Here is a 19,661-nt window from a genome sequence, read left to right on the forward strand (position 1 = left end):
TCATGTTTTTGGTTTAGATATAGTGATTCATGTAATGTCTTCTGCCCTGATTTACAACGCTTTCTTATCAGTGGCTCTCAACTTGTTAACACAGTAAGTTATGAAAATTAATAGGGTATTTCATTTCAAAACACACAGCGATAATGTTATAGTCCACTGAAATTGTTTATAAACGTACAACACATAATAAACTTGTGTTTTAAGTTTTCTGACTTAACATGTAGAAATTTCTGCATTGCAAATAAGACCACCTTTTAGTTACAATCAAAAGTCCAAGACTCGTCGATGTTATTGTGTCTTTCTTTCATGACACGTCTGCAAGTTGTTTGTATGAATAGCAATATTCCCCGTAGTCAAACGTTTCCGCGAGATCAGTTGTTTCGCAACGTTATTATTAATATAGCAAATAATCAAACATTAGACACTATTTGGAGACAACAAATATTAATTTAATCCACTACTTTATAACAGAACGCCAACTATAAACTTAACATGATAAAAACCTGATCACCTTCTTGGAACAGTCAATGCAACGTTTTGGGGTTAAAACCGGTTTGCGGGCTAGCTGAACTTCAAAACCCAATACTTGTGTTAAGGGATGTATGATGGTATAAATAGAGAATAATAGGTTGGTGACGTGGATGGAGAATGGTTATCTGGCAAGTCGGAGGAATTTAATTCAATACACAAAGACGAAAGTATGCTGTTTAAATAATATTGTTTAAACAAACAGTACTTTACATGTATTTGGAATTTTTTTAAACAGAAAAAAAGTATATTTTATAAATAGAAAATAGTAAAGGCATGCGCATGCGCGGAGAGCAACTGACGGATATTCGAGGTCACGTGGTCATCTAGCATAATATCTTTTGTGATATTAGGTTACCTGGTTATCGGGCTGATTTAAAGGCATGTGACAGGATAAATCAAATTAAGCTGCTCTTCATCATCATTATCCTCCTCCTCCTCCTCCTCCTCCTCCTCCTCCTCCTCCTCCTCCTCCTCCTCCTCCTCCTCCTCCTCCTCCTCCTCCTCCTCCTCCTCCTCCTCCTCCTCCTCCTCATCATCATCATCATCATCATCATCATCATCATCATCATCATCATCATCATCATCATCGGTTGGCCCTTGGGCGGACATAAGGGACGACGATACAGTAATCCTTCGCCAGTTTGTTCTGTTGTGGGCTGCTTAGAGTAATTCTCCCATGGGGAGTGATTTCCATTCTTTTACGTTGTCCATTCAGCTTTTCTTCTGAGAGCATCGACGGCGGCCTTCCCTGAAGCACAGTCCTGGTGACGTCTCCGAACAAAGCCAGCCTTCGTTGTTTGACCTTCGCCAGTAAAGGCCCTTGTGGGCCAACAAGTGTTGCATTCATGTTTCGGACGTACTTGTGGTCTTGTGTTCATGTAGGAGATAAGGAGAGACACTTATTTTTAAAGGCCTGTATCCTGCAGTCAGTGTCCGCTTTGAGCATCCAAGTCTCGACGCCGTACAGCAGAATGAAGACTATAAGGGACTTGTAGAGCCTGAACTTGGTGGTGACGGTCGCCTTGGTAATTCTTGTACGGACCTCAGAAACACTGGTATCATTCGTGGACAGGGTTGCTCCCAAGTACTTGAAGCAGGTCACCTCTTCCAGTTTCTTGCCGTTCATAGTGATGTCAGCACTGGTGTTGATCGTGCTGGTCACCATTATCTTCGACTTCTCCGTACTTGGTGAGATCTTGGAGTTCACTGCTTGTGCCACCCATGAGGTCAATGTCATCAGCGAATGTCAAGTTGAAGATTGATCTTCCAACGATACAGAAAGAGGTGTTGTGGTATAACATAGTCTCATGCATCATCTTCTCAAGGAAAAGGTTTAACATGACTCAGGAGAGAAGACAGCATTGACGGATGCCCTCTGATGTCCCGAAACAGTCTCCCTTCTGTCATAATACTGCGCTGCTGGCGTTTCCGGAAAATTATTGGATGACATACACAATGTTATGTTATGTTTGATGATGACCGAAGTGATCCTCTTTTTTCATATGTCAATGGCTCTGTGTAGCGTACAAGTACTACAGGTACTAAGGGCGACAAGCAATTGAATACATCATTCTAAGAATTGAAGTTGTTAATGAATATGTTCAACGATTCTATCGCATTTTGTAAAACTATTTTCTTTAAATAGTCAATCAATATATTGTTGTTAACAATAAATTATTTATAAAAAAACAACAACAACAACAACACATGTTTGAGAGCACACAGTTTAAAAACAACTGTGTATAGCATCCGCAATGTTTATACATGTTTTAAAGATACATTTATTTTGCTCGACAAAGAGTAATTAATTATGAGAACGTGTGTTAATTCATGGTTTCGATGGTTTTCTTCACTTTCAGGTGATTGGGTTAATAAATCGTGAAAGATACACACATAAAATAACAATTTCCTTGATATCGATATTTTCTTTTTCCGTGGAATTTTATGTTTAAATTTATTAAACTAAACAAGTAAGTATAAAGGTATTTGTAAACATTTATAGATTTTAACGTATTTATCTGCGCTTTCGTTTTCTGAAACACAAAACAGTAGCTATGGTCACCAATGTAAGCAAACATGCAGTGGAGCAGGTTTAGACTCTAACTAAAATCGGGATTTTAATGGATGTTATTTAGTTACAACGAAAAGCTTATGTTTTTTTTCCGTAACTTGTGTTCATCACTTTACCCAAAATAGAGTGACTGGCACTGTTTTTTGACTCCACAGTCTAAACAAGGTTTTTAAATAGGCGAATACGAGTCTGCCATTTGAGCGGCGAAGAAAACGGATTGTGTATGTATCTCGAAAAGGAGCCGCTTTATAGAAATCGGAAGTTTTTATTTGGCTTCTGCGAGCACCAACCAACTAGATAATAATAAAACTATTAAAAACTATATAACAGTATACGTTCATGCCTGGAGTATGTTATTTCGTATTTTTGCCATTTCCTTTGCTATGGATATTGACATCATCAGCATTATTGCTTGAATCGTACACTCAAAGAAAAGATATTCAATTGACATCCACTGGAACGAAATCATAATTGTGCTAAAACAGTGTCTTGTGTCACACTGCACTACTTAATGCAAGTGGTTGAGATGGGACATTGTAATCACATTAATCATTAAGTTAAACAAATGCCATAGTATATTCACGTTCACTTATTTCCACATACTTATGTTTCTTTAATCACAGCCTGAGTGTGAATAAATAAGAATATTAATAATTGATGCTAAACAGCATGAAGAGATACAATAAAAATCTTAAAACCTAAATAATATGTTCTATGACAAAAAGTAGTAACTTTTAAACTTTTTGAGTAGTTCATGCAAACCATATCCTAGTTTTGAGTCTTGAGTTTATTTGTTAATCAAGTGTTACATGTATAGTTTATCCTCGTATCTGTATTTGTAATCATCATTATGTACTATTAACAATATTGCATGGAGATAAAATGTTAACAACTGTACGGTTAGTAACACCGTGTCGGCGATAACCTTCTGTGCTTCAATAGGTTACGCACATAAGTGTTTTCGTATCTTCCATTGTCTTGCAAAACAAATTAACATTCTTAGATTGCTTGTCTAATTAATTGAACCACCATGTTCGTAGCTAAAAGGATGCTGTGTCGTGTATTGATTTCATGTGGTTTTATACTTTGTAGTACATACATAATCGGCGAAGGTAGGACGTTTTACTATTTAAACATAGTTCTTTAATAAAAAATCATACGCAGTCATTAAGATTTTCTAATATTTAAACATAAATGTATTATATGTATTGTTTGCATCTTAGAATTTACAAGTAACAGAACTGGATTGGCGTCTAGCACTAATTTAAAATGTTGTTATATGAAGAGTGCAATGTAAAACACTCTTATATTTACATTGTATTATAGAGTCAAATACTCTTTAATAAACTCAATCATTACTCAAATCCTTCAAGACATTTAATGTGCACGCATACTCGTAATCATTAACGTTAAATGTGCACATTTTTAAAATTAAACCAATCGTATTTATTTTTAATCTTACTTTAATAGTATCCTATTACCTAAATATAAAGAACATGTGTGTTGTACATGTAATTATGTTTAAACATAACGACCAGATTTTCATTTGTGAAACAAAACTGTTGATTTTACTAGGAAGGCCAATGAAGCGCCCTGACTTTGTGAGTGACTGGCTGTATCTCTCAGTACAGACAGGCAAGGACTTGCTTAAGGCTCCTCATGGCCTTGGGCAGGTGCCCGTATTAGTACAGGTCCAGGCCACACCTCCTGATGGACCCAACAAGGATTTTGTTTTCAATGGAATGGGTGGGTACGAAAGGTTAAGCAACGCAGCAAGAACTACTTGTTAAATCTGTGAAAATGTGTATCATTTCCTGTTTAATTAATTTGTTCGTCAAGTTGTCAAGCAAGTTTTACACGATTTATGCCGATATCAATCAGGGCAATCGTTTAAATATTAATTCATCGAAAATACTTTATTTGGTTTAAAAACTGCAAAGAGAAGAATTTTTAATATTTAGTTTGAACAATTTAAATGCGTTTTCATTGGTTATTTTCAGGCGAAGTTCCGCGTGACGACAGCATTTACGATAAATATGGAGCAGTTTCGTACTTGTACGACGAAGAATTCGTCGTGGTCACAACGATGTCCAGTGACGATCATGAGCCAGGAAAAGCAATTTTAACTAGTATGTGGCTTGTAAATAGTTTTATATGATCGTGTTTAATTTGTGTGCATATTTGTAGCAACGGGTGCAAACATTCGTATCCGAATTTTAGTATACAATAACCAGAGCCTACCCGATTAATCGGGTCATAGTGGTTAAGATCGTGCGCTTGTTCGAGTTGTAAAATAGAACGCAGCAATATAATTTATTTTTTAATTCCGATACTTGAACAGATGAAAAAACTTGTGTATTATTCATACAAACACATGTATAAATATTATTATTCATGTGTAATTTTAGTATGTTGCAATCTTGCCATAATTCCGCATTTATGATTTCAGTGAACAATTCCGAGTATATTGGTCCAAACTCCCAAGCAAGTGACGATTGTTATGTTCGTATTTTCGCATGGAAATCCACGTCCCTACCGGAACCTGATTTCCACGTTGGTAATATCAGCCTTCAATCTGGCTGTCAACACGGTTAGTTTCAGCGTTTCATAGGGACTAATCGACAGATTATCGTATTTTTTTTATGTAAACACATCCAGCTGAGCGGGTACTATAGATTTGCCCGTCCGTCTAATTTTTGTATCGCGCACTTAACTCAAACGGTATTGCTGCTAGAGGGTAGAAATTGATCAACAACAACATCCTCTTCCTTCTCCTCCTCCTCCTCCTCCTCATCATCATCATCATTAGAACCATCAGCAGCATAAGTACCATCATGATTATGATCATCATTGTATTTGTTTACGGACAAACAGAAACATTCCTATTTCTATTTGAAAGTTCGCGTTATAACCCATAGTCATAAGATCGTGTTCAAACCAAGATTGACCATGGTAATATGGCCGCTTATGGAACATATTTAACATGAATATTTACAAGATCATACACATTCGTAATCATTTTCACAATAAACATGGTAAAACCATCTTTGGCTAAGGTACTGGGGCGGATATAAAATTAATAAATTACGATGTACGAAACAGGTTTGACTAAGGTAATTTTGTAAAGACCACGAAACAAGATTATACATGGTGTTTACAAAGATAATAGTCGACCATAGTCACCAAAGCGGAAATAAAGCACGACATGAAACATTGTTGAACATGGATCAGAGGGGGTAATCACGTGATAGTCAAAATGGCGACGTCCACGCCGAGACAGTTATTTTTCGCCGTTGTATACCCTTTATTTCTATTGTTTAATTTTTAAACGACGCCCACTTTCCAGCCATATCAGTAAAAAAGTGATAAGCGTTTATTTCGTATTTAAATTCGCTTTGTATCTCGAGTTTACTCCCCGTAAATTGTCTTAGTGGAACCGTAATTAGGTCATCCCGCTAAGAAAATTCGCACCGAGTAAAGTCGAGATATAGAGCAAATATTACTATGAAATAAACGCCAGTAACAGTTTCGCTTATATGGCTGGAAAGTGGTCGGACTTTAAAAGTTATTAAAGGGTATAAAACGGCGATAAATACCGGCCTCGGCAAGGACGTCACCATCTTGATAATCACGTGATACCCCCTCTGTGGATGAAGCATGGTCATTTCAATGTCAACCATGGTATTTTACACATGAGTGTGCTAATTACACCGGAGGTATTGTGCTATGTAAAGCCCCAGTCCCATATAAGCATGGATGTCCCGGTTCGTCCCGGATTCCCCCCCCCCCCCGGATCAAGAACCGGGACGAACCGGCACGATCCGTGGCCTTTTGGGACTTTTGAGTGTTGACGGTCTTCCTAAGATCACCACCATAATGACAACACGGTATCCATACGGACCAAACTCGGCATCAACACGCCATCAACACGACGCCCACGCGGATTGTCCCGGAAAGTCACGGCAGAGCTACGGACCTACACGGCAGAAACACGGATAAACACGGACCAACACGGCATTTACATAGACCATGTCGGACCTACACGACAACGACACGGACTAACACGGCATCTATACGGACCAAACCGGATGTGCGCCGGACCGACAATAATTAGTATAAAAGCAGGTTGATGTTCGGTGATTCCATCACTCAGCAATCAAATCTCGAAGGTGTAACCTCGTATACATATATGATACGTCAACATGTCACCTAAACTGAAGCGTATTGACAAAGTGGGCCACAAAGTTCCCCAAAAATCGTCACGAGCAGCATCCGCTAACGATGAAGAACAGCACCAACAAGGAGAAACAAGATCGAGGCCCATATCAAGATTGCCATTACATTTAAAAGTAGATCAACAACCATTAACACCACCCACGGAAACTGACGCCTAAAAAAAAAGAAGACGCCCCTCGTCCTTTCAGAGAAACATGAGGTCATCATGACCGATTGGCTCACTGAGAACACTATGATGAAAACGAAATGCATTGCTGCCTAATTCAACCCAAATGAATTTGTAGTCGGCGTCGACTAAGGCAATCAAGATTATGGAATGCTAATAGTTGTAGTATAAAGGGCTACCACACCGAGGAAAATGTACGGCGTTGTGCTTCCCGTTCAATACAACCAAATAGTAAATCAACTGCTATAGGTCGCCAAACTGTTTGACGATGCTCTTCTACTCATCTGGCATTTCAGGACAGGACATCGGTTCCACGGCAAATTCAACAAATACTCATCGCAGACCTGAATAATGATCTTTAAGATGGTGCTGTGTGTTACATACATCAGGCAGCGGTAATTGTCCCCGATGTTAGGTAACGCAAACTTAATGCCAGCTGTCAGATGCGGTTCGGTTTGATTCTTTGCTCAATACGTGTCAGGATCTGATGGTATATCTGATAGCCCATGTGCAGGATATTAAAGATGCCGTTTGCGTCTTTTTTCTTGATTTCGGCCAGCAGTCGTACGTAATCAACCAGGCCAGGTGGTCTTGCGAGCCATTGTCTGACTCAGATGGTTCTCCTTTACATTCTAATCACTGGTTTAGACAAGTCCTTTTCCGCGAATTTACTATTTCTCTGTCGTAGCTTCGCGTAAGCAATCAGTATAGTGTATTCAAACTGAGCTTTTTGAATTAGAAGCTGGCATCACATCATCATCAGCTTGTCCTCATTCGTCATCTAATCGCCCATGTTGCATCGTCGGTAGCACAGGGGACATCCGTGCAACTGCCGTCGATGCCCTTGAAGGACAGGGGTCTGAAATGTGTTCCCGGACTGTCAATGACGCACACGGACAACCAAGGCATAAATACGGTTGTCCCCGGATCCTATACGGCTGTCCTCGGACCACACACGACAGCTACAAGTACCATCCCGGATGGTGCTATCATCCCGAATCGTCACGGATCAATACGGCAGTTTTGTAAAGTTCCCGGAGCGCCAAGGACATTATCGGACGTCCCGGGACCTACACGGATCGACACGGAGCTTCACGGTGGCTACACGTTTTACATTCCGGATCAACTGTATGAGACTGGGGCTTTAGTCATACATTTGTTTTTCGATATACCATGAAATTGTTTTTCAAAGTTTAAATTTTTTACCATTTGATGGATCGCGATCATGCAAAATTGAAAATGTGCCAATCATGAACGCAATTATATTTATGTAGTGAAAAGTATTTTTATAGCGACTTAATTATATCTAAATGGGCCGTGCTTTGTGGAAAGAGGGTTTAATCATTGAGCGTAAAGTGTCGTCCAAGACTAGCCTGTGCAGTCAGCACAGGCTTATTAGAGACAACACTGTCCGCATTTATGATATTTTTCGTTTAAAGAAAGTCTCTTTTTTAGCAAAACTCTAGTTTAATCGGAAAGGGTCGTCCCTGATAAGCCTGTGCGAACTGCACAGGCTTATCTGGGACGACACTTTACGCTCAATCATTAAAACCTCTTTTCACAGAGCACGGCCTAAAATAAATGTAATTGTATAGAGTCATCAGTGGTGCATAACATTTACTTTTTCTGATCAAAATACTTTTTTTATCCTACAATATCAGGAAAAATAAATTACTGGTATTTTTGGAAAAGTATCAAAGACAATTTGCTGACAATCCATTCCTTTTCAAAACACAGGAGAAGACTGCCTTGTGGAAGTGAATCACGACTTTGGAACGTATCCCAGCCTTGTAGTAGTGCGGACTCGGCTTGATGACTTCTCCTTGACGAATCATTCTTTGATGTCTGACGCCATTGGTAACTGATGCACTGTATACGTTTATATTTATAAAAGCACAATAAAAACCCTTTATAGATAAGCATTTTAAAACGATTTAGTTAAAACATATTATTTTTGCTCGATTGCATAGAACGTATACGGTTTATTGAAACGCTGCGTTTTCTTGGTAAAACCAATACTAGGTGTCTTTTGGGGGAGATTTAACGAAAGCCCCGAAGTGGGGATCGAAAGCGTGAAATCTCAACCACAAGGCGAAACCCTATCCAGTACGGCATGGTGGCCTCTGAAAGCGATTCTGTTTGTATTGCGATCCTAATGAATAGTTTTGTCTCCATAATACATGTTGCAGAAATAAAACGATTTCTTCGAATATGGCTATTTTCTTAAGTATAGGCTCAGGGTTCATTTTCGCAAATACTGACGAAGTCGGTCTGCATCACGGATTTGTGGTTTATGGTTTCAACGAGTCGGCATTCAGAATTTGGACAGAATCACAGCGGTATACTCAGCACTGTATGTTATACACGATACGGTTCATACTAACGGTGTATTGATATAATGATTTAAAACTTTGCAAAGTTATACTCACTTGTAAATTGTATCTGCTTCTTTTAAATTATAAACAAAGATACGTTTATAAAGATTGATAGAATTTCGGCCTCAATCGCTTGAATATCATCGCGTTTTTTCATCTCGCGCTAGTAAGTGTATGTTCATGTATTGGTGAATTTCAGATATTTTCTGTGGAAAAGACGGTACAGGGTTTGGTATTTGTGTGAGTAATGGAACGCTAGAAATTCTTGCTTGGAAGGAGTTTACATTGTCACCAACGGAGAAGATGGAAATGCTTCTTGGGGCACAGGCTAATGAAACATTTGACCAGGAAAAATTCATGTCAGCGAAAACAAGTGGACGCGAATATTTCGTTCAACTTTGGGTAGAATAGTTCAAATATGGCCTAATTGCATTTATTATCTTATGGACTAATATTGTAATTATGAACAAATAATCAGCATTTTATTTGTGTTCGCGGTTGAATATTTTGTTTTCATGTGTTTTCGTAATCATATAAGAATTTATATCATTATGTGAAAGAAAGACATCAACAAAACTAAAATGTTCAGAAATATGTCCTATATCCACTAGGCAGTTGCCCGCAGTGGACCCAATAACAACTTCCGGTTTCTAGCCAGCGGTTCCATGTCAGGATATAGACTCGGCAAAGTAACTCCATGTACCTATGGTGGACTCGTATTCGCATATTCAAACACAACGCTAAGACTTTGGAAGCCAAACAGCTTTGCCAAAAGGGCTGCAATCATTTGCATCTCAGACGTTTTTGCAGGCGGTAAATACTCACAGAGCACGAATGATGCGTTTGCGGTTGCCCACGTATGGATTACTTTAGGTAATTAGGCAACACATGCAGATTAAAAAAACATTTTTTTAATTTGATATTTCTTCAATATAGCGTCTTATTTGTGTACTTCCATATGTTGTCCGCATTATTGTTACCAGTCACTGACGTCACCCGGTTGAATTAAATAGTGTTACTTTCCATGCTCAGACCACACATTGCACGAGGAATGCACTACCTCTCGTGATTGTTGGGATGCATTTTCCACATGCAGAGATTTAACATGCTAATGTGAGGCCGGATTTACTGAAACACACCAAGACACAAACCATACGGTAGCATATTAATATTGGGTGTATGTTTATATACTACATCATACAATTTTGCCAGCGAAGTTATTTGAAACAACAACAACTGTATTCGAACTTTTATTTGTATCGCTTATTTTCTTTCCATGTAATCAATTTTCGATTTAAGCATGACACAGTATTGTAACGTTTTTAAATTTTTTTTTTATAAACTTTAGTCGACATAATCTTATTCAGACCACAGGATGTTATGTTGACGGAGAATGTAATCACGCAAATGAAACTGCTGGCGACTGCATACGATGTCATCTGCCCTTTGACGCATGTCACTGGCCCGGTGGTAACCGAGTTTAAGCATATAATACATTTAAAAGTGGGAAAATCATTATATGATTTATTTGAGAATTGACGTTTTTCAAAACCTGGTAATTGCATGCTCCCTTATATTAATTTTATTGTATGAAGTAAATTTACATGCCTTATTATGTTCACTAGAATCGAGATTTTGCTTTCTAATACATAAAGATAGTCAAAAAAGTAATCATGTAATGAAATGAATTCCCTTAAATATGTATTCCAATGTCTTATTTTGTGTTTTAGGCCCAGCTCCTAATACGCACACTACTACAATAGTCATTTCAGGTAAATATATGCGGTAATGTTTAAATATTATAATACTATATATATTTTAAATATACTGCAATAAATCCATGTTATGACTCTGATCACATTCGTTATACATGCATATAAAAACACAGCTATTTCTTATGTTTCTGTCAAGTCCACTGCCAGGGTGCAGCATCAACGGGGTTTTCAGGGGCTTACACACGGGCTTGACAGAATGTAAACACACCGTTAAAGGGGCCTTTTCACAGATTTTGGCATGTTTTGAAGTTTGTCATTAAATGCTTTATATTGATAAAGGTAAACATTGGATCTAAAAAGCTCCAGTAAAAAAATCAAAAATAAAATTTAAAAAACAGAGAAAAAAAGTAACCCTCAGCAGGGCTCGAACCAGTGACCCCTGGGGTCCTGGAGAAAAAATCAATTAGACCACTCGGCCATCCTGCCAAGTATGCATAACAGACGTATTTTATACTTTATATAAGTAATCTTTGTAGTTTCACAAAATTAAACAACAACAGAACTCTCCAAATTATTCAATCATTTCGCGTTGCAACGCTTTATAATTTAAAGGTTTTTAAATCGTCAAAAGATGCATATAGTGGCTATATTAGGGCATGGTAAATGTTCAGTATTACTGTTTCCTCACAAATGTCATAACTAAAACGAATATTTGCGAATCTGAAACAACTTTTTTCAATTTTGTCAATTTATCAAAACGTGAAAAGGCCCCTTTAAGAACTTTATTTTTGCAAACATCTCAAGTTATTGGAATACATTTGCAAACATCTGAAGTGCATAAAAGACAGCTTTTCTTTCAGTTTGTGGCGATATCTTAAGGTATAAGAATAACTCATTGAATACGTCTAAAATCGGTGACACAATTTAACGTTGCATGAATGATATACATGTTCAATAAATGCAGTTAAATGGAAATAGAAAGCTGTGTTTTATGCACTAGTTGAGATTCTTAAGAAAACTTGTTTTAAAAAGTTATTTGAAATAAAGCACATCTTACCGTCGTGTTTAAATCCAATAAAGTTAAAAAGTGGAACCGAAAAGGTCACGTGATCCTGCATCCTGCTTATGTTTCTGTCAAGTCCATTTCTATAGTTGTCTGGAAATATGAAGACATGGCAATGGAAAAATGTTCATCTATTTATAACGCGGTTTCTTAACAAGATATGAACTCTCATGCTTTCGATTTCTGTTATAACTACACAGCCTTGGTTAGACTCTATATTATCATTGGTGGCTCCGCTGCGGGTTTGCTTACACTGGTGACCATAGTTACTTTCCTGTGTCTCCGACAGCGAAAGCGCAAGGCAGCCCGTTTAAATCGGTATATGTTTTTAAATAATGTACAATTGTACATCTTAAACGTTTTTGTATGTATTGAGGTATAAAATTACAAAGAACCTATGAACAATATAAAATAAATCTTGTAAAATTTGAGTACATATATATTGGGAAAAAACGTTTAAATACCTTTTTTTTAAATTTACCTGAGGCAACAGTCATGTCATAGATGTTAGTTCAGTAATTATACTTAAAATCTTATTTGTTTAAGGTTAATTTATTCTATTTGTAAGTATAAGGGTAACACTTTTCAATCTTTAGTTATGAGCTGATGCAGGCGTTGTAGTGATTGACAACCGCCATTATCAGACATGCAACGTCGCTGTTGATGACAAGCAAATGCAAGTCGTGATAAACGCTTGGTTTTGTAAAATTTCATGGTACATATATGTACAAACATTTGCGTGTATTAACAAAGATAATTCACCAGTTTGGATTTTAAATAAATATATTTGTAAATGAACAATTCTTTATTTTATTTATTGAACTTTGGTCCACTATAGTCGTGATAAACGCTTGGTTTTGTAAAATCTCATTGTACATATATATAGTTCTATACATACATGTGCGTGTATTAACAAAGATAAATCACCAGTTTTGTTTTTAAATAAATACATTTGTAAATGAACCACTATTTTATATATTGAACTTTGGTCCACTAAACAAATATTAGAAAACATACATTTGGATGAATATTTGACAAGAGTATCACCCAGTAATATATGCCTTCATAAATAAAATATTTAGTGGATCCTTTTAAAATTATTTAAAAATTAGATTACATTGTGTTTCAGAGCACAGTTGATTAGATCGATGACGAGTTGGTCACGCGAGCTGTGTATTTTGTTCTTTCGTTAAATTTGGCACAGCATTTTTACTAATATTGCAAGATATGCACATTTCCGGAGAGGAAATCCATTTCTGCGATGAATAAGACCAAGTTCATGGAAATCGCTGCACAATTGATGACATTATGCCTGTTCAAAGCGATGCACCCTGTTTTTGGGTCATTTTGAGTTGGAAACCTTTTTATATTTATTTTTTATAGTGAAACATTGATTTTTCGTTATAATTTGATTTTTTTTCATTCAAAATGAGGTTTTTACTAATAAATATCATAGCAACACGCTAGCTAATCAAGGTTACATTATACCAAATAATCGAGTCATGAAGCTGTACTCTTAAAAAAAAACTCACCATATTTTACTTGAAGGCATGTTTTACACTTTAGATTGCTATTCTTTTTTAATCTGTTGGAGATATTGATCGGGTAAGAATTTGTGTTCACAACTAAATCACCGATATACAATTAAGTTGAAGACGATCAATGTGTCAATAACGTAGTGACGTCACCATCTATGTATAGAATGGGGAAACATCATTCTATACATAGATGGTGACGTCACTACGTTATTATCACCTCTATACTTAGACGCATCACGCACCTCCATTTGGAGGCATTTATGACTACGACACAAAGAAGTCCGCGGATGAATGAAGAATTTGCTTTATAAGTAAACTTTCATGTTATGATTTAAAATTTAAGTATAATTTTGTTCAGTCTTACGGTCTTATGTAAGTATCAATTAAAATTTTCGTAAGTTTTCAACAATTTCGCTCTTTATTCATTTTTTTTTAAACTGTACTTTCACTTTCGGTTGTATAACAACATGTATCCTTTATTGACGAAAGTTTGCAATGAAATAGCGTTTTCAAAACCGCTTAAAAAGTTTCAGAAGGTGTATCTGATGCATGTTTTGAATAGACACAATGTCATAGCTATATTGCCGACTAGTATGGGAACAATTTGGTATTTCAAGTGGCTCCATTTGAATTGCAAGAGAAGTTCAAATTGACTTGTTCAGTTTGTTAAATTTTGACACCCTAATTATATATTTTTTTATAAGTGCCTGATAGATTTTTTTCTTTAAATAATTGAGATCAATGAAAATTTTAGTAAACGCACAGCATTGATGTTCTATGATGGTCATTTTTTAGTGGAATAGTATGTTACAATAAAACAATTATAACTATTGTATTAATGAATTTAGATTAGGTGTCATCTTTAAATGGGGTAGTAATTCATTATATGAGATTAGCACATTACATAGTTGAAAAATAAATAACACTTTAATGACTTACCATAGTAAAATAAAGTAGCATAGAATATGTTGCAGGTCATAAAATGTAAAACTGAAATTGAAGAAGCTTTACAAATATTTTACACTGACAACACTGCTGGTTTTCCAAAAAAAAAATCCTTCCTATCTACCTGCCCTAGTTTTTTGGGGCAAATTTAAATATTATTAATATAATTGAGTTAAATTATTAAAATATCAATATGTTTTGATTACATTAGCTTATTATATTATTAATAATAAATACTTTGCAAGGAAAGTCCAATTCTGTTTTAATTAGTCTTAATTAGGTACTAGTAAAATTGAAAATATCAGTGACATCCAAAACTTGGCTTATATGCGTATGAATGCATATTTTCTTTGACAGTTACATAGTACCCTATTTAATTGGATTAAAAACAACAAAAAACTATAGTTTTACAACCTAGCCCAAGTTGACTCAAACTGAATTAATTCATCAATTGATCCTATTTAATTATATTAAAAACAACATGTGTAAGATTTTGAGAATATCCCATGTATTCCTCTAGTATTCCTCTACTCTAGTACACCAACATGCACGTCTTTTTAATGATTTACATGCACTCCTTAAACAGTTTAACAAAAATAATGAATGATTAATCCAAAGAAAACAACAAACAAGCTGCTTCATATAAAAAGTTTATTACATAAGATTACATAAGCAAAATAATCATTTTAATCATTTTGATAATAAATCAAGATTATACTTCAACCAAACCATTATAAATTTATTGTGGGGTGGGGGGGGGGGGGTAATGTAAGCACTAAAACTAAAATGGGGGAAATGTCTGGGGAGGGAACATCTTAGGGCGGGCGTCCGGAATTCCTGCTAAGGGTGACAGTGTTGTTAATGTGTCTTTAGAAGAAATAACTGAAGGAAAGTACTTATTGGTGTATGCCCATCCAGAAGCATTTCTGAGCATATCAATTGGAACAGCAATATTGAATGCATTTGAAAGAGATATAACTGATTCATGAATTGCTTTTGTTGAAGCCCACAAGTCATGGTCCTTTAATGGTAGCTTTCCTATTAGGGAATTTTATACTTATTTTTTACTCTACAATCTAGCTCTTTTGTCATAAAATGAGAAGTTTTATTATCCAACAGGTTTTGTGTTTGAACCTCACAAATTTTATAATACCAAAGTCCCATCATATAATCATCATCACAATCAGCAGCAGCAGCATTATCATATTCATCATCATCATCGTTAGCAGCAGCATCATTGTGTTGTATTATCAGAATTCAATACAAATACAAACACAACCATTACAACTCTTACTACTACTACTACTACTAATTAATTAATTATCTACTACTACAACAAGAACAACAACTACGACTACTACTACTGATCTTACTTCTACTACTACTAGTCTACTACTACTACTACTACTACTACTACTACTACTACTACTACTACTACTTCTACTACTACTACCACCACCACCACCACCACCACCACCACCACCTACTACTACTACTACTACTACTACTACTTCTACTACTACTACTACTACTACTTGGTACACCAGAACTTGTTGTCCATGGAGACGATAATGAGAACTCCCAGAGTATTGATCGAACCCTCGCCCAGCGGACATCATTCTCTACACCATAGCGACCATGAATTAATATTTGATGCCATGTACAACATAATTCACCTTATTACACAAAACATGGAATACACAAAATGAATGAAAATGCTTTAAAATAAATGCAAATTTGAAATTTGAAACAAAACAACCTAAGCAATACATAATAAGAAACACTACATTATTGAAACACTGATACCATGAACATTTTAGGGTGTAACACCTTATGTACATGTACCAGACCTTTTATGTACTACCGGCACTTTGAAACTTTACGTACCACCTACATAAAATATAGGTGTTATTTCCATTCATTCATAGCAGTCCTAATGAATTAAGGTCATTCTCTAAACATGATTAAAGTCTAAAGAAGGAAATAATTTGATTTTTTTACAGTTTGAACATTAAGGTCATTCTCTCTTCTCTTCAAAGTATCACATTTCAATTATACAATATAATACAAACATTTTAGACTTTATAATCCTTAGTCAGGATAAGATAAGAGACAAATGAATTTTTATAATTTACTTCAATTTCAGGTAAGACTAATAAATCATTTATTAAGTACTACATGTACTTGGGCTAATAAATTAAACTAAGACACTCAGTGACACTTAGACAATCTGACAAAATATAAAATCTATGGCCAATATAGATCTATAAGTCTAAATTCATAAATACTATCACACAAAATACATTTCATCAATAACACACATTCATATTAAATTAGTTATCTCTTTATATTATAACTATGGTACATAAAGTGTCAGATAGTGGTACATAAAGTGTCGGTACATAAACGGACTGGTACGTAATGTGTGACATTCAACATTTTAAAAATCAGTTAACAATATATGGACTTCATTGTTTTGCATTTACGCAATCAAAGCATATTTATTAAAAATTAAAACACACTGTTCATGGCTGTATCTTTTTATTTATACATGCATCAACTATTCTGGTTATTAATACATTTTTAAAATTATATATAAACAAGAGCACCACATTATGGGTGCCAAGCTAGGCTGCGGTGCAGTTTTGAATAAATGAAATTTATTAAAAGAATTTTTAGAGGTTAGTGACCTTGACCTTTGACCGAGTGACCCCAAAATGGGTGTGGTGTGTAGAAATCATCAAGGTGCATATACATGTGAGGTTTCAATGTTTTAGGTGGAAGCACTTTGATTTTTGAGCCTATGTAAAGGTTTTAGCACGACGCGGACGTCTGACGACGAGCTGTCTATGACAATACCTAGGGTTTTCCCCGAAAACAGCCGAGCTAAAATTGAGCGCCATTAGTCCAATTTTTTGACGCTCTTAAATATTAAGCTACTTTTTATATGGGTAATATTTGTAGCAAAGAATTTAGCCCATATAAAAAGTATCTCTAAATTCTTTGCGCGTCTTATAAATAAGACTAGAGCGCCATATAAATTAAATGGAAAACATACATTATGTCATTGTCAAGAAAAATAAAGCTGTAAAAATCTCACCTGCTCATCTTTGATGTTGCAATTAGCACATTCAGCATTTTCAGTATCTACTAAATAAATATATGAAAGTGCCAAATGTCCAAGATACCATGACGTCCTCCTCAAAATGTTAGATCCTTTGAACTCCATTTATTTTATCCCTAATTAATCCTCTCACACATGAGGCCTACATGTAAGATTCCATGTAATGTTCACAGCGTTTATTTTAAATTGTTTACGTTCTCAAATTTTAGCAGGTATTTAATTATAAATATTTATTTATGATTTTGATTTATTTACTATTTCGAAGATACAGTCTTGCAACGTGTTTAGTTAGTCTAAGTTACGTGTTTAGTGATTCTTACAAACAATAGACTGACATAAAAAGTGGCTCCTTTTGAAGCACAAACTGCATCCATGTATATATTACAGCTGGCCCGGTTTGATGGGGCCTGTTTTTGATAATAATTAATTACCATTTTTCACTTCCGTGTTTATTATGTTTACCAACGCCATGATGGAAAAAAGTCCGTTTCCCACAATCCTTAGCGCGCATTCACACAGTTCAGTAAGACCGGTGTGACACAATGGGGGAAACATTGCACTGAAAAAGGTTACATTCCACTAGTAAACGACCGTAAAAAAGGTGCAAAAACAGTCGATTTTGATTAGTGTCAAGTTCTTTCTTGGTTTGAACATGACATTCCTTTTTTATTGCTATAGTTGATTAAACATTGAATGCCCTTTAAGAAAAGGTATGGTTATGGGTTATGGGCGTCTCTATGTGCAAACAATTGCATTTATTTTCGCTTTTATATTGAATTATATAGGGAAAATATTTAGTATATTATGACCGCTTATGCATGCTTCTTTTACTTGTATGATCTTGTAAAGCGATGTTCATAAATGTGCTGTTTTGCTTTTATGTAGAGAGCTGATTTTTCACAGGGAATGGTACCAAACTCAACTAGACGCCGTTTTCAGCCGGACTAGTGACCGTCTTTGGCGGAGTTATTATGTGGATCAATAGTCCTCAAATCATGCAAACGTCTTAAAAAGTTTAATTGAGCGACGAGAGTGTCAGTTTACTACAATGAAGCACAAAATACTTATATGATATGAAAATGGAAAATATTATAAGATTAAAGATCAAACTTGGCCACATTTTTTAACAATTAATACAAGAATCTTTTGATAAAAAAATCATGAATGACACGGCATATTTTTTGAAATGCTAGTCGACAACCAGAACACTTTGAACTTTTTGATATTTTTAAGCGCCAAATTTTAACTTATCATCAAAATCATATGAAATTTGTAAATATATATATAAAATAAAGTGATATACGTCATACGGGATTAAAACAAGTATCATCCTGCGTGTCATCTTGTTGAAAATAGATGTATGGTTAAGGCTTCATTATTTTAAACTTACACATGATCAATCCCTTCTTGCGGTTATTTGTCATGACTATTTAATTATATAATTGAAAATGGCAGCGCGTTCAGAAATCAAGCTAAAGAAGCGCGACGCGTCTGCCATCAACGAATTGTTTGTCAGCGTTAAATCATCAAGTCTTGTCCGAACGACTACAGGACTGTAATTTTTAAGTAAACACCTATTTATTTGAGTTCGATTGCATCGAAAACCAAAGGCGTATTAAAACATTATTGAATCCGTTTCCTGTGTAAAACAAGTACTCGGTGTAATTTGGGGAAATCTTAAGAACGCTCCCACAGTGGGTATCGAACCCGTATTATCCCGGTCGCTAAAAAGGCACCATATCCACTACACCACGGCTTGGACAAGTTCCATAGTTGTGATATGGGTCCGTGAAACAGTCTCCACATGTGGTATCGAACTTAAAACAATAATAATTATGCTCATCGAAGGTCTTAACAGTTGTTTGATTCTTCTAAACCGTTCAACCATGTTTGATAC

At 35.7% G+C, this 19,661-nt stretch overlaps 1 long non-coding RNA gene across 1 annotated transcript; it reads left to right on the forward strand.

Moving 5' to 3' along the window:
- The first annotated feature begins 5,131 nt into the window (after positions 1-5,131).
- Positions 5,132-13,052, forward strand: LOC127880834 (uncharacterized). Its single transcript, XR_008049750.1, has 10 exons — positions 5,132-5,192; positions 8,742-8,861; positions 9,238-9,357; positions 9,579-9,781; positions 9,991-10,252; positions 10,412-10,536; positions 10,747-10,849; positions 11,110-11,151; positions 12,358-12,475; positions 12,754-13,052. It is a non-coding gene; the product is annotated as an uncharacterized LOC127880834 (long non-coding RNA).
- The last annotated feature ends 6,609 nt before the right edge of the window (positions 13,053-19,661 follow it).

This window comes from Dreissena polymorpha, chromosome 1 (genome assembly GCF_020536995.1).
Source record: "Dreissena polymorpha isolate Duluth1 chromosome 1, UMN_Dpol_1.0, whole genome shotgun sequence".
Taxonomy (NCBI): Eukaryota; Metazoa; Mollusca; class Bivalvia; order Myida; family Dreissenidae; genus Dreissena; species Dreissena polymorpha.